We start from the raw sequence: 16,512 nt of genomic DNA, 5'->3' as shown, positions 1-16,512 counted from the left end.
GGGTCATCCCTGACCTCGAGCCAGACTTGGGCTCAAGCCCGTGTCCAGCCGCGGCACCGCACGTCTGCCCCCACCGCGTGTCACCCAAGCCCGCACGCCAAGGCCCGTGACCGCCCTATTTAAAGCGCCACCCGTGCCCTAGGTCCGCATATCTCGAAGCCCCCTATCCGAGTTGGTGTATGTAGAACAACCGCCAGGCTTTGAAGATCCAAGATTTCCAAATCATATGCACAAGCTCCATAAGGTGCTCTATGGGCTTAAGCAAGCTCCTAGAGCATGGTATGAATGTCTCAAGGATTTTCTTCTCAAGAATGACTTTGTAATGGGCAAAGCCGATTCTATTCTCTTTACTCACAAAGTGGATAAGGATATCTTTGTTTGCCTAATATATGTCGATGACATTATTTTTGGTTCTACTGATAAGAAATTTTGTGAGGAGTTTAATAGGATTATGACCAAGAGGTTTGAGATGTCTATGATGGGTGAATTGAAGTTCTTCCTTGGATTTCAAGTCAAGCAAATGAAGGAAGGAACTTTCATATGTCAAACCAAGTATGTGAAGGATATGCTTAAGAAGTTTGATGTGACATTCAGGTACTTAGGATTAAAACACACTAGATTCTAGTATAAAGTGTGTATGTTTGATTTTATGTATGTTTGCTAAAACTTTAATGCAAAGGCAAAAGGATTTTTTAGTAATTTTGGAAAATTTAGGTCCCTAGGTGCAAAATGGGTGAGAATGGGAGGTAAAATCAAAACATATGAAGGTTGTTTTGCAAAAAGGTAAGAACTTACTTTTAAACCACAAATAGAGGTGAAACTACCCCAAATGATTCAAGTGGAGTGTAGATTTTAAATAGGTTTTCTCTGAAGTTTAAAATTTTGCCAAGTTTTAAGTGAAATTCAAATCCTTAACTCTTTTCAAACTGAACCCTAAAGCAAAGTTGTAGGTCTTGCTGAGCTCTACACTTTTGCTTTTGGGTACATTTTCATTTGAGCTATGGTTTGAAAGTTAACTAGGCTTTACAGTGGAGTCCCAGCACTTTTGGGAAATTGCAGCTTGGTCCCCCTTCGTCTACCTCTAGTCCCCCTCTCTCTGTTTTTCTCTCTGCCTGATCCCGCTGCCCTCGCCGGCCATGTGCCGAGCTCCTGCTGCCCCGCGCCGCCTTCCTTCGCGCCACGTGCCACCACAGCACCCCGCCCGCCGCTTCCCGGCCCGCGCTGGCCCTCTCCGCGCTCCTCCACGTCGCACCGCCGTCGCCCCGAGCTGCCACGCCCGCCGCCGGCTTGACAGCAGCAGCTCTCGCTCGCTGTGCCCTCTCCTCGACTTGAAGTACATCCTTGAGCTCCCAGTGCACTCTCTCTTGCGTTCACGCACCCACATTTGCACTGCCCTTCTTCTTCTCGAGTGCGCCGCCCCGGCGGAGCTCCGCCGTAGCTCCTGCTCGTCGTCGACAGCCGCCTCCACCGCCTCCCACGATCGATCCAGCGCTCTAGCAGCACCGCCGCAACCCCCTGAAGCTCACAGACCTGCCCAATTTCGCTCTCTCGCACTAGATCGACCGGACCACCGCGCCAGTGATCTCGAGTTCCGCCGCTCGCTCGGTCTCGCTGTCGTCCCGCCGCTCCGTCGCCTCTCAGCCCCGAACAAGCACACTATCAGCACCACATCATCACATGGAAGCTGTCTAGCCACTTCCCCGTCGCTCTCCTGCCCTCCGGCCACCGGAACGCCGCCACCGTTCCTCGGAGCACCGTCGCCTGCCCCTGTTCGCCGTCGATACGCCGCTTCGGTTCCTCTCTTCCCCAACACCGGCCACCCCTGTGACTGTCGTGAGCTCCTGAACTTTTCCCCTCACTTCCCCCTCGCCGCCGGTGAGTCCCCTCGCCGGAATTTGGACACCGCTGATCGGCATCCCTGTGTCGCCCGGCCAAGGACCCAATTGCAAGGATTTGAATCTTTCCAGGGGCCTTTGTGTAGGAAATCAATACCCCCCTCTAATTCAAATCAGCCAAATTGTAAAATCCATAGGAATTTGTAGAAAAATCCAAAAATTACCAAACCAGTTTTGTTGTGTTCCAGAAGTTTAGCTCTACAACTTTTGTTACTAAAGTGCAGTATGAAACAAAATAGTTTTAGAGTTATTTTAAAGATTAACAAAAGGGTATCTTGAGTATAACTTATGCATATTAGCTCTATTGTTTGTGAATTTTGGTGAGTAGCCTGTTTAGGGTATGAGTTAGCTTGTGTAAAAATTTCACCTACAGTAATGAAACCTAGCTTGGATTAATTTAAACTTATGCAAATCAAGCTTGAAATGGTTTAAATTTATTCAAGCATGTTACTAAAGTTTTCATACTTAGATCTTTTTACCATGTGATGTTCTACAATAAATTAGTTCATAGTAAATCTTTTAAAAATTTATAACACTGTTTTGCTCAAGATTTGAATTTAAACTTGACATTTGAATTAAATTCAAATGCATTAGTGTTTATTATCAGAAAATTATGAAAAATTCATAGTAAGGTCCTCTGCTAGCAGTAAACTTATCCACAAAAATTCAAGGCCATAGACTGTGACAGTTCGTGTATTTGTAATGCTAGACATATATTTTGTTAGTGTGAAATTTGTGTTTGTTACCGTAAAGCTTGTGTGTGTTTGTGTGAAGCTTTTGAAAATTTAAAGTGCAAGTAAAAAGGGTATTTGTGTAATTACAGAAAAACCTAGGGTTGTTTTTGCAAAATATGTTTGGATGGGAAGTAATTTCGAAATAAGTGAAAGGTGGTTTTGTAAACATGTTTTTCTTATTTTATGTCTTGTAAAAATAAATATTATTTATCCAAAAGTTTCATTTTAAATGTGTATGTTGAAATGGGTAAAATTTTTGGGTAAAGTGGTAAAAATAAGGGTATTTATGTGACTTTATAAAAGTACAAGTCCTTTTATGCAAATGTTTGATTTACAAAAGTAACTTTCACGTTTACTCAAGACTAAAGTGTAAAAGTGCGAGTCATCATGACATGTCTATTCAACCTTTATGACGAGTCTATCCCGTCAGTATGACGTGTCATAAATGCTTGCCTTTAGGTCCTGAATTTTATAAAATTATGCTCTTTAGGACAAAAGTAATTCAAATACGACTTTTGTTCAAAACTTCACGTGTAAAAATATAAGTTTTGAGTTTTTGAACTTAAGCCTTAAAGCAATGTTGTAGAGTTTGAAAAAGTCTCCAACTTTCGTTTTGGGCATTTCTTCATTAAGGTTTTAAATCAACGGGAAATTTTACTTTACAAACAGGTCCCTGTAATTTTCTAAAATTGCGCACAAGTCCTTGAAGGAGTTCCACTTCTCCTTCTCCTTCTTTCCCTTTCCCTGGCACCTTCCCTTATCTCCCCATCGGCAGCACAGTCCAATCCCGTTTTTCCCTCTCCTCCTCCACTCGGATCGACACAGGCGGCACAGGAAGCCGGAGGCGCGCGTGCAGGCGCTTGGCTAGCGGGCCGGCGCAGTCGCGCTGGGCGCTGGGGCGGAGGCCGCAGCGGGCGGCTCGGCGCGGAGCCGGCGGCCCCAGGCTGCGCGGCCCAGGCGCGCGAAGCGGCGGGCCCGGGCGAGCGCAGGCGTGCGCGAGCGGGCGCCGCGCAGGCAGGCCCGGGCGGGGGCGAGACAGCAGAGCGCGGCGGCCCAGACGGAGGAGGGACGGCGCGGCTGGCGGCTGCGGTAGCCGGCGCGCGGGAGCAGGCGGCCGAGCGGAGCCGGGCGGCGCAAGATGCGGGCCCAGGCGGGGCGCTGGGCGAGCGGAGCCGGACCAGCAGCGCCTGGCGGTGCGGGCAAGCGCATGAGGCAGCAGCGAGGCCGGACTGGCGGGGCGGCACCCAGGCGTGCGAGCCGGCGTGGTGCGAGGCGCTGGGTGGGCCGGTGCACAGCAGGAGCAGGTGGGCCGGCGCTCGGCGGCGTGCAGGCACAGGGAGCGGCGGCTCCAGGCGAGCGACGGGCCGCGGGAGCCGGAGGCGCGTGGCTGGCGGACCAGTGACACGACTGCGGTGGTGGCGTGGCGGCTCGGCCCAGGAATGAGGCGAGCGTGCGCAGAATGGCGGCAGGCCGGCGTTGGTGCGCGGCTCGGGAGCAGACGAGGTGCGAGCGGGAGCAGGTGTGTGCGCGGAGGGCCCAGGAGCAGAGCGTCACAGACGGCGCTGGCTCGGCCGGAGCGGCGGAGCGCCAGCGCGAATTCGGAGCGCGTGCGGAAGTCGGCGGTGCAGGTGGAGCCGCGGAGCGGCTGCGGTTCGGGCGGGTGAGCGACGGCACCACGGTGGCCGGCTGCAGCTCGCGAACGAAGGCGCGCTAGCGGCGTACTGCGCGGAGCGCAGAGGTGGAGCAGTAGCACTGGGCCAGTGTAAGCGTGCGATTGCGGCTCGGAGTGAGCACGCACGACGTGGGAACAGGCATGTGCGGGCACTGGCGTCAAGCGAGCACGAGAGTGAGAGCGACATGGTTTAGGCGATGCAGGAGCTCGTGTGCTGGAGAGCCGGTGCAGGTGCTGGAGCGGCAGGAATGTGAGCGGCACCGAGCGAGTGGCGCGAGCGTGCGCGCGGTGGCGTGCGGGCGTTGGTGGTGTGTGCAGCTGTTGAGCGGCCGGAGCAGAGCAGGCCTATGGGCATGAGCAGGTGATGTTGGAGTACGACGTGCCGAGCAACGGCACGCGCAGGACGAGTTACGGTGGAGGGTTTCCGCGTGAGATGCACGAGGGGCAGCAAGCTGGAAGGAGAGGAGGCAAATCGAAGGTGACAATTACGGCAAGGTGAGTCGGAAGGAGGAGTTGTGAAGCGAAGGCGGCAGTTAGGCGTGAAGCTACGCGGGTGTGCCGGCCGTGTTTCAGTGGCACGCGTGCGTAAGCAAAAGAAGACTCAGCTCGTAAGCAGGAAAACCCTAGGGTTCGCGGAAAAGTCAATATAGCGAACCCGTTCGGCTCCATCAACTCGTCCCAGGGGCCCACGACATCCAGCAGCTCCTATTCCTCGTCGATCGCCGAGCAAGATCACTAGTCACCGCGGAGATTACCCCTTCGGCCATTCTCTACCCACTGCAATTACCGGCAAGCTTCTTTATCAACCACGGAATCTCGTCGTCGTCGAGCTCATCTTATCATCGCCAATCCTATTCACCGCAGGACTTCACTTCCGCTTGTTCTTCTCCACAACCAAGGTTTGCCCTGATTCTTTGAATGTTTCTAATACCAGCGATTCCTTTGCCGGAATATCGTCGATATCTTCCTATTCTCTGTTTTCCCGGACCAGGGACTTGATTGCTACGTTTTAGATAGTTCTAGGGTGTTTTCTGTAAAATTTCCAGAACTTTCTTTATTTCAAATCGATGAACTTCTACATTTCATAGATTTTCATAGGAAGTTCATAAAAATGTAAAATCAGTTTCGTTTGAAACCCTAAGTCAAAACCTATAAGTTTTATGTTGTGATCTTAAGTGAAAGTCTTTGATGTGTGGTCTAGGTCAAATATTAGGGAATGAATGTTATATTGTGCTTTATATTGTATGCTTATGTTATAACTAAAGAGTAAGCTATAGAAGTTAGGTCTTAAGTAGAGATATGCGATATCTAGTTAATCCTTTCCTACGAAGTGCTCATATCCTTACCGTTAAGACGTTATCCTCGTTTTGTTTGTTGTTTCCTTAAGTTCCTTGTCATATATAGATCCTTATTAATCCGTGTGCATCTTTTGCTTAGCTAATACGTTTCGACAGATATGCTTCAGTATCAAGTTATCAACCCAACCACTTAGCATCCGTTTTCCTTAAATCTAGAATGTTTCTATGTATCCGCTGTCAATCGATGCTTCTTGCCATCGGCTGACCCAAGCCGATTTTGGTTGCTTTTCCATGTCGGTCAAACACGGCCGATCAATCTTAGTTTTCCTATCTCCATTCCACACATCTCTATGAGCCGATTTATCGACTGAGAGATCGTCTATCTATATCTATCAGTCATGTATCCTCAATCACACTCCCATCGACTGTACGTCACTCAATAGTTGTGCTGACGTACTCGAGTCGATATAACCACACTTAGTTACCTAAAATAACACTTAAGCACATCTCAGTTAAGACACAACTGCTTTAGGAATCCTCCCTCTGCTGAAGTAATCGATGCTTTCATCGATCAATCAGGAAACCGGTGCACCTATCAATCGGCTACACAAACCAAAGTACACAACCCTAGATCAATAAGATCGCGCATTAGACACACCTCTGTTAGGCATGACCTAAGCACATCAATCAGCTAAACCCCCGTTGTTTCCAATCGGCTCTGTTGTAATCTTCAACGAGTAGCCGATTCTAGTTAGTTGCCCCCTAAAGCTCTGTCTAGGTTTAGTTCAGATCTTTTTGGTTGTTATGTGAATAGTGTGTTAGATAAGTGCTGGATTGTAACTTTGTTGTGAAATAAAATAGTTTTGTGTGCACGCTTGAATGTAATGTTGCATTACATGTAGATACGACTACTTCGGCAACGGTACCTACGAGATTTCCCCGGAGTCTACGAAGGATGTTCCTGAAGATCAAGTGAACGTCACCAAGGGATTAACTAAAGCCCCGAACCAAAGTTCGGAAGCTGTTGACTTACTGACTTCAGACCCACCAGTAAAGGCAAGCCCCGGACATATCCCATTATTTTATTTACACTGCAATCTATGCTTATCTATATTATATCCTGCATTAAGTCTAGGAGTTGAAGTGAAACCCTAGACGCATGAATCCTAGGAATCCAATGTAATGCTCCCGAGTCCTTATCGGATAGTTGCTCCGCTAATAGGACCGGTAGAAGTCGGGTGATTTCCTGTCACTCGCGCGATATAGGAGTTGCATGTTTACATTTCTGCAACCACTATAAGGATGACGGACAGGGTCATGTGTTGTGTCATGACCTGGAAGTTTACCCTGTCTGTTTTGATGAAAAGTTTTAAGGCCGAAATGTTTGGTAGTGGTGGCTAAGTTTTTGAAAGTACTAGCCACATGCCGCGAAATATGGTAAGCGGTAAGCCTAGTAACCAATCGGCCCGGCAAGTGGACATACCTCCCACCACTCGATTTTACGTTATGTATACACGCACCGACGTGCGGGAGTACGTTCTGCAAGGCAGACAGGAATACGGTTTTTGTAGTCGCGCTACAGACGTATGTCCTGTACACATTGGGTGTGCGTACGGTCCTGCAGTCGCTTGTGGTGGACCTGATCCACGACCCGGAATGAAAGGCAAACGGTTGCTTCGGAATGATCGTTGGATCTTCCAAGCGTGTGTGTTAGGTTTACCTTGCAAGGTTAAATTCGATTCGAATCGTCCGCCTCTCACGAGGATTGAGACTGCTTATCCCTTCTGCCACATTGAGTAAAAAGTATAACTGTTGATGAGATAATCTTGGTGAATGATAATATCTATCATGCTTGTTTAGTATAGGTGCTAACCTAGAATGGCTAATCAAACTAGAATCTGAAAGCTAAAACTTGAAAATAAGTTATATTCTTAGTTGCTTTTCAGCTAAAATTAAACCCGGAACCATTACAAGCTTTCATGAGTCTAGTTATGGGCTAAAGTATACCCAATCCCGGGTAAGCCTTGCTGAGTATTAGTATACTCAGCCTTGCTAGTTTTATGTTTTTCAGGTAAAACCCTTGAAGATCCTACTCTTCCCTTGTTTTGGCCCTATGCTCTTCCAGAAGGTTGGTCCGCGGAGTGAGATCCGTCCCCGACCAACATTGGTGATACCGAGTGATGTCGTGCCCGGGCTTAGCATGACATCCGTCTTGTCGACGTGCTGTAGATCGTCACGTATGTTTTCCACTGCTAAAAACCATAACTTTACCAGTTTGTAATAATTTCTCCAAGTTTGAAACTTCGTACTTCTTTTGGAGACTTGTAATGTAATTCCTTGTGATGTAAAACGTGATGGTGATTGTATCTCTGGACTCACCTTCGTGTGAGGTAACCTTATTTGATCCTGTGTATCGGTGGTTTATCGGGACGTTACCCGACAGGCCAAGGGATTATACCGTTTGAAGCACGTTGGAGCCCTCAGGATTGGACTCGCGTACTTGAGCCGGTATAATTCAGGTTGGTTCTGCCACAGCTGGTATCAGAGCTATAAGGTTACCCTGGAGATACATTTTACCTTAAAAATGCTTTCAGTATAAAAGTTTGACCAACAAAATGTTTGGCAAAGCCGCGTTAGATTCGTTAAGGATTGTACTTAGTACGTAAAGCCCTAGGGTAATGCTTATAAGGGAAATAGAGGTGGCTATAGTATATGTATATATAACTCTAACTACCAGCATTAACTTTCTGTCAAAACTTAAATTCATGTACAACTCAATCTTATATTCTGTAACGACACCTTCGATCGTGAGGTAAGAAGGTAAGGATCCTCAGCCAACTGAGGGAGCTTGGCCTTCCCGTCGGTGATGCGAACCGAACGCTGTTTCTCAAGCAGTGGCCTACTTGAGATGCTGCCAATGTACCAACCTCGGTTGACTACATTGGGAGTATATGGTTCGGCGCAGGGTATGGCGATCGCAGTTCATACCCCCGCATTTTGCGGTACCCCCGTGAATACGTTATCTCGATAACGTATGTTAACGTTGTCTGTACGGCGGTAATTGTACAGATGCTGTTTCTATAGTGAACAGTAATGTTTGGGGACGCTTTCATGACATGCTGGCATGAAAGGTTCAATATATACATCTTGTGGTTTTCTGCAGGTATGCTAACCTCGTTACGTAAGCTTGAACGTAAGAACGACTAGTATATATATAGGGAGAGACGTATTTATATGATGCCACCGTAACTAACCACGTAAGACCAAGATTACTTGGCAGTTATTTTTGTTTGTGAGGACGTGTAGAACGTGCATACATCATGATATCTTGGATTGACCTGATTGCCTTGTTTGATACGTTGATGTACTGAAATATGTGCTTGTATCTGAATGCCTGTTTTGACTTTGTGTGGTAGGAGTTAATGTAATCTGCTGGGCTATCCTAGGGTTAAGAAAATCTTTTGTGAATCAAGTGGATTGGGTTATATTTGAACCCTATCACCGATTCTAGCTTGACAGCCAAATCAAACTCTTGATCTTGTTTTGAATCTGTTTCGGCAGAACCATTGAATTTCTCCTTTGATGGTTAAACCTTGATGGTTATCATCAAATCCTTCAATCCATTATCTAGTGATTTATCTATCCTCTCTTGGTGTTGTACCTTATATCGTTGACTAATCTGGTTACAACATCTGAGAGCTGTACCTTCAATTTTTGCTCAGATGATTTTGAGTAAAATAAAAAGATTTATGGCAAAAGTTATGCATCATAACATATATCATCTTTGGTCAGTGCATGGTGTTGCATCATCATCGACAATCCGTAGACTAACTAACGGGTGTGCCTCTAGTATAACTTTGGGTTGACCTCGGTTTCTTAAGTCTTTCTTGTTGCTGTTGGCACTACAGGGTTGCTATTCCTCTTTTGTGGTGGTGTTTTATCACATGACCATGATGCCGTGTCGGAACCTAAGGCCTCATGTGCACTGCAGTCACATGATTAAGCCATTAGGAGCGCACTGGTGACTAGGTACATGTGACGTAACCCCACTGCAAACTCTTCTTATGCAACCTTACTAGTGTCCTAACTTTTGATCCTCGTTTAAGGATATAGGACTACCCCGGTGTTAGTTGCGAGAGAACGGTTGTAGGATGCGAGTCGTGTGCATCATCAACTCATAAAAGCAGTATGCATCATACTTCATGCATTTCATACGTGCATACATTCCAAGTATCATCATCCTTGCATCACAGTGTATGCATCATTTGGTCAACATCATGGAAATTGCATTGTGTCATATGCATCATCTCGATCGTGCATGGGATCCCTCATCCTCATGTTGCACCATCAATGCAATCATATAGTGCATCACATTCATAATTATATATCGAGCATTGCACTTTAAGCTGAAGCATTTTATTATTATTCCTTGATTGCATCAGTATAAATAGGCATGTTCTACAATCAACATTATCAAAGTCATTCAGATAATGAACTCTGAGCAAGAATGTTTCAAACATCACTTTGTCAATCCCTTGTACTATCCTCACTTGCGAATCATAAGTTCTGTAATGAATGTCATCGACATTTATCGTTTTCATGATTGATCTCAATTCTATGAGAACTTGGTCACCTTTCTTTCTATTATCTCATCAACTCCTACATGTACCATCTATCCATGCTCTCGCTACACTCATCTTGTCATACTCCAACGGTTTTTACCACCAACATCAATCTTCCCTGGTGTGATTGCTCCCTGTTACTTGTGATGTGTGATTTGCTTTTCTTCCCTTAAAGAGTCTTTCGTCCGAATCTCGGGACGAGATTCTTTTTAGGGGGGAAGGCTGTGACAGTTCGTGTATTTGTAATGCTAGACATATATTTTGTTAGTGTGAAATTTGTGTTTGTTACCGTAAAGCTTGTGTGTGTTTGTGTGAAGCTTTTGAAAATTTAAAGTGCAAGTAAAAAGGGTATTTGTGTAATTACAGAAAAACCTAGGGTTGTTTTTGCAAAATATGTTTGGATGGGAAGTAATTTCGAAATAAGTGAAAGGTGGTTTTGTAAACATGTTTTTCTTATTTTATGTCTTGTAAAAATAAATATTATTTATCCAAAAGTTTCATTTTAAATGTGTATGTTGAAATGGGTAAAATTTTTGGGTAAAGTGGTAAAAATAAGGGTATTTATGTGACTTTATAAAAGTACAAGTCCTTTTATGCAAATGTTTGATTTACAAAAGTAACTTTCACGTTTACTCAAGACTAAAGTGTAAAAGTGCGAGTCATCATGACATGTCTATTCAACCTTTATGACGAGTCTATCCCGTCAGTATGACGTGTCATAAATGCTTGCCTTTAGGTCCTGAATTTTATAAAATTATGCTCTTTAGGACAAAAGTAATTCAAATACGACTTTTGTTCAAAACTTCACGTGTAAAAATATAAGTTTTGAGTTTTTGAACTTAAGCCTTAAAGCAATGTTGTAGAGTTTGAAAAAGTCTCCAACTTTCGTTTTGGGCATTTCTTCATTAAGGTTTTAAATCAACGGGAAATTTTACTTTACAAACAGGTCCCTGTGATTTTCTAAAATTGCGCACAAGTCCTTGAAGGAGTTCCACTTCTCCTTCTCCTTCTTTCCCTTTCCCTGGCACCTTCCCTTATCTCCCCATCGGCAGCACAGTCCAATCCCGTTTTTCCCTCTCCTCCTCCACTCGGATCGACACAGGCGGCACAGGAAGCCGGAGGCGCGCGTGTAGGCGCTTGGCTAGCGGGCCGGCGCAGTCGCGCTGGGCGCTGGGGCGGAGGCCGCAGCGGGCGGCTCGGCGCGGAGCCGGCGGCCCCAGGCTGCGCGGCCCAGGCGCGCGAAGCGGCGGGCCCGGGCGAGCGCAGGCGTGCGCGAGCGGGCGCCGCGCAGGCAGGCCCGGGCGGGGGCGAGACAGCAGAGCGCGGCGGCCCAGACGGAGGAGGGACGGCGCGGCTGGCGGCTGCGGTAGCCGGCGCGCGGGAGCAGGCGGCCGAGCGGAGCCGGGCGGCGCAAGATGCGGGCCCAGGCGGGGCGCTGGGCGAGCGGAGCCGGACCAGCAGCGCCTGGCGGTGCGGGCAAGCGCATGAGGCAGCAGCGAGGCCGGACTGGCGGGGCGGCACCCAGGCGTGCGAGCCGGCGTGGTGCGAGGCGCTGGGTGGGCCGGTGCACAGCAGGAGCAGGTGGGCCGGCGCTCGGCGGCGTGCAGGCACAGGGAGCGGCGGCTCCAGGCGAGCGACGGGCCGCGGGAGCCGGAGGCGCGTGGCTGGCGGACCAGTGACACGACTGCGGTGGTGGCGTGGCGGCTCGGCCCAGGAATGAGGCGAGCGTGCGCAGAATGGCGGCAGGCCGGCGTTGGTGCGCGGCTCGGGAGCAGACGAGGTGCGAGCGGGAGCAGGTGTGTGCGCGGAGGGCCCAGGAGCAGAGCGTCACAGACGGCGCTGGCTCGGCCGGAGCGGCGGAGCGCCAGCGCGAATTCGGAGCGCGTGCGGAAGTCGGCGGTGCAGGTGGAGCCGCGGAGCGGCTGCGGTTCGGGCGGGTGAGCGACGGCACCACGGTGGCCGGCTGCAGCTCGCGAACGAAGGCGCGCTAGCGGCGTACTGCGCGGAGCGCAGAGGTGGAGCAGTAGCACTGGGCCAGTGTAAGCGTGCGATTGCGGCTCGGAGTGAGCACGCACGACGTGGGAACAGGCATGTGCGGGCACTGGCGTCAAGCGAGCACGAGAGTGAGAGCGACATGGTTTAGGCGATGCAGGAGCTCGTGTGCTGGAGAGCCGGTGCAGGTGCTGGAGCGGCAGGAATGTGAGCGGCACCGAGCGAGTGGCGCGAGCGTGCGCGCGGTGGCGTGCGGGCGTTGGTGGTGTGTGCAGCTGTTGAGCGGCCGGAGCAGAGCAGGCCTATGGGCATGAGCAGGTGATGTTGGAGTACGACGTGCCGAGCAACGGCACGCGCAGGACGAGTTACGGTGGAGGGTTTCCGCGTGAGATGCACGAGGGGCAGCAAGCTGGAAGGAGAGGAGGCAAATCGAAGGTGACAATTACGGCAAGGTGAGTCGGAAGGAGGAGTTGTGAAGCGAAGGCGGCAGTTAGGCGTGAAGCTACGCGGGTGTGCCGGCCGTGTTTCAGTGGCACGCGTGCGTAAGCAAAAGAAGACTCAGCTCGTAAGCAGGAAAACCCTAGGGTTCGCGGAAAAGTCAATATAGCGAACCCGTTCGGCTCCATCAACTCGTCCCAGGGGCCCACGACATCCAGCAGCTCCTATTCCTCGTCGATCGCCGAGCAAGATCACTAGTCACCGCGGAGATTACCCCTTCGGCCATTCTCTACCCACTGCAATTACCGGCAAGCTTCTTTATCAACCACGGAATCTCGTCGTCGTCGAGCTCATCTTATCATCGCCAATCCTATTCACCGCAGGACTTCACTTCCGCTTGTTCTTCTCCACAACCAAGGTTTGCCCTGATTCTTTGAATATTTCTAATACCAGCGATTCCTTTGCCGGAATATCGTCGATATCTTCCTATTCTCTGTTTTCCCGGACCAGGGACTTGATTGCTACGTTTTAGATAGTTCTAGGGTGTTTTCTGTAAAATTTCCAGAACTTTCTTTATTTCAAATCGATGAACTTCTACATTTCATAGATTTTCATAGGAAGTTCATAAAAATGTAAAATCAGTTTCGTTTGAAACCCTAAGTCAAAACCTATAAGTTTTATGTTGTGATCTTAAGTGAAAGTCTTTGATGTGTGGTCTAGGTCAAATATTAGGGAATGAATGTTATATTGTGCTTTATATTGTATGCTTATGTTATAACTAAAGAGTAAGCTATAGAAGTTAGGTCTTAAGTAGAGATATGCGATATCTAGTTAATCCTTTCCTACGAAGTGCTCATATCCTTACCGTTAAGACGTTATCCTCGTTTTGTTTGTTGTTTCCTTAAGTTCCTTGTCATATATAGATCCTTATTAATCCGTGTGCATCTTTTGCTTAGCTAATACGTTTCGACAGATATGCTTCAGTATCAAGTTATCAACCCAACCACTTAGCATCCGTTTTCCTTAAATCTAGAATGTTTCTATGTATCCGCTGTCAATCGATGCTTCTTGCCATCGGCTGACCCAAGCCGATTTTGGTTGCTTTTCCATGTCGGTCAAACACGGCCGATCAATCTTAGTTTTCCTATCTCCATTCCACACATCTCTATGAGCCGATTTATCGACTGAGAGATCGTCTATCTATATCTATCAGTCATGTATCCTCAATCACACTCCCATCGACTGTACGTCACTCAATAGTTGTGCTGACGTACTCGAGTCGATATAACCACACTTAGTTACCTAAAATAACACTTAAGCACATCTCAGTTAAGACACAACTGCTTTAGGAATCCTCCCTCTGCTGAAGTAATCGATGCTTTCATCGATCAATCAGGAAACCGGTGCACCTATCAATCGGCTACACAAACCAAAGTACACAACCCTAGATCAATAAGATCGCGCATTAGACACACCTCTGTTAGGCATGACCTAAGCACATCAATCAGCTAAACCCCCGTTGTTTCCAATCGGCTCTGTTGTAATCTTCAACGAGTAGCCGATTCTAGTTAGTTGCCCCCTAAAGCTCTGTCTAGGTTTAGTTCAGATCTTTTTGGTTGTTATGTGAATAGTGTGTTAGATAAGTGCTGGATTGTAACTTTGTTGTGAAATAAAATAGTTTTGTGTGCACGCTTGAATGTAATGTTGCATTACATGTAGATACGACTACTTCGGCAACGGTACCTACGAGATTTCCCCGGAGTCTACGAAGGATGTTCCTGAAGATCAAGTGAACGTCACCAAGGGATTAACTAAAGCCCCGAACCAAAGTTCGGAAGCTGTTGACTTACTGACTTCAGACCCACCAGTAAAGGCAAGCCCCGGACATATCCCATTATTTTATTTACACTGCAATCTATGCTTATCTATATTATATCCTGCATTAAGTCTAGGAGTTGAAGTGAAACCCTAGACGCATGAATCCTAGGAATCCAATGTAATGCTCCCGAGTCCTTATCGGATAGTTGCTCCGCTAATAGGACCGGTAGAAGTCGGGTGATTTCCTGTCACTCGCGCGATATAGGAGTTGCATGTTTACATTTCTGCAACCACTATAAGGATGACGGACAGGGTCATGTGTTGTGTCATGACCTGGAAGTTTACCCTGTCTGTTTTGATGAAAAGTTTTAAGGCCGAAATGTTTGGTAGTGGTGGCTAAGTTTTTGAAAGTACTAGCCACATGCCGCGAAATATGGTAAGCGGTAAGCCTAGTAACCAATCGGCCCGGCAAGTGGACATACCTCCCACCACTCGATTTTACGTTATGTATACACGCACCGACGTGCGGGAGTACGTTCTGCAAGGCAGACAGGAATACGGTTTTTGTAGTCGCGCTACAGACGTATGTCCTGTACACATTGGGTGTGCGTACGGTCCTGCAGTCGCTTGTGGTGGACCTGATCCACGACCCGGAATGAAAGGCAAACGGTTGCTTCGGAATGATCGTTGGATCTTCCAAGCGTGTGTGTTAGGTTTACCTTGCAAGGTTAAATTCGATTCGAATCGTCCGCCTCTCACGAGGATTGAGACTGCTTATCCCTTCTGCCACATTGAGTAAAAAGTATAACTGTTGATGAGATAATCTTGGTGAATGATAATATCTATCATGCTTGTTTAGTATAGGTGCTAACCTAGAATGGCTAATCAAACTAGAATCTGAAAGCTAAAACTTGAAAATAAGTTATATTCTTAGTTGCTTTTCAGCTAAAATTAAACCCGGAACCATTACAAGCTTTCATGAGTCTAGTTATGGGCTAAAGTATACCCAATCCCGGGTAAGCCTTGCTGAGTATTAGTATACTCAGCCTTGCTAGTTTTATGTTTTTCAGGTAAAACCCTTGAAGATCCTACTCTTCCCTTGTTTTGGCCCTATGCTCTTCCAGAAGGTTGGTCCGCGGAGTGAGATCCGTCCCCGACCAACATTGGTGATACCGAGTGATGTCGTGCCCGGGCTTAGCATGACATCCGTCTTGTCGACGTGCTGTAGATCGTCACGTATGTTTTCCACTGCTAAAAACCATAACTTTACCAGTTTGTAATAATTTCTCCAAGTTTGAAACTTCGTACTTCTTTTGGAGACTTGTAATGTAATTCCTTGTGATGTAAAACGTGATGGTGATTGTATCTCTGGACTCACCTTCGTGTGAGGTAACCTTATTTGATCCTGTGTATCGGTGGTTTATCGGGACGTTACCCGACAGGCCAAGGGATTATACCGTTTGAAGCACGTTGGAGCCCTCAGGATTGGACTCGCGTACTTGAGCCGGTATAATTCAGGTTGGTTCTGCCACATAGACTTTGTGGATTTCAAAATAAAAATCAAACTTGTTAACCTAATTCAATTAATTCAATCAATTGAATTAAGATATGAATAGTAGATTTATATTTAAATCTCTTGCTTTATGAAATTATATGTATCAATTTGTTAGATTGCAACTTTATCGTGAAGTAAAATTCTTAACTCAGGAACCACCTAATTCAAGCCATTGCATATCATGTAGAGTTAACGACGCTCGACGATGGAGACTACGAGTTAGTCCTGAAACACGAGCAAGGATTTTCTGAAGATCCTGCGAACGTCGCTGAGATTATAACTGAAGCCCCGAACCAAAGTTCAGAAGTCTTTCACATCACTGACCCCAGCCCCTCAAGAAGGCAAGCCACGGTGCATAACCCAGTATTTCAAATTATTGCACTTATAAAGTTATATATATTTATATTGTGCATTAAAGTCTAGGAGTTGTAATGAAATCCTAGATGCATGAATCTTAGGAACCTATGTATTGAGCTAATAGGACCGGC

This window comes from Panicum hallii, chromosome 2 (assembly GCF_002211085.1).
Source record: "Panicum hallii strain FIL2 chromosome 2, PHallii_v3.1, whole genome shotgun sequence".
Lineage (NCBI taxonomy): Eukaryota > Viridiplantae > Streptophyta > Magnoliopsida > Poales > Poaceae > Panicum > Panicum hallii.
Note: the sequence above shows the minus strand (reverse complement) of the source record.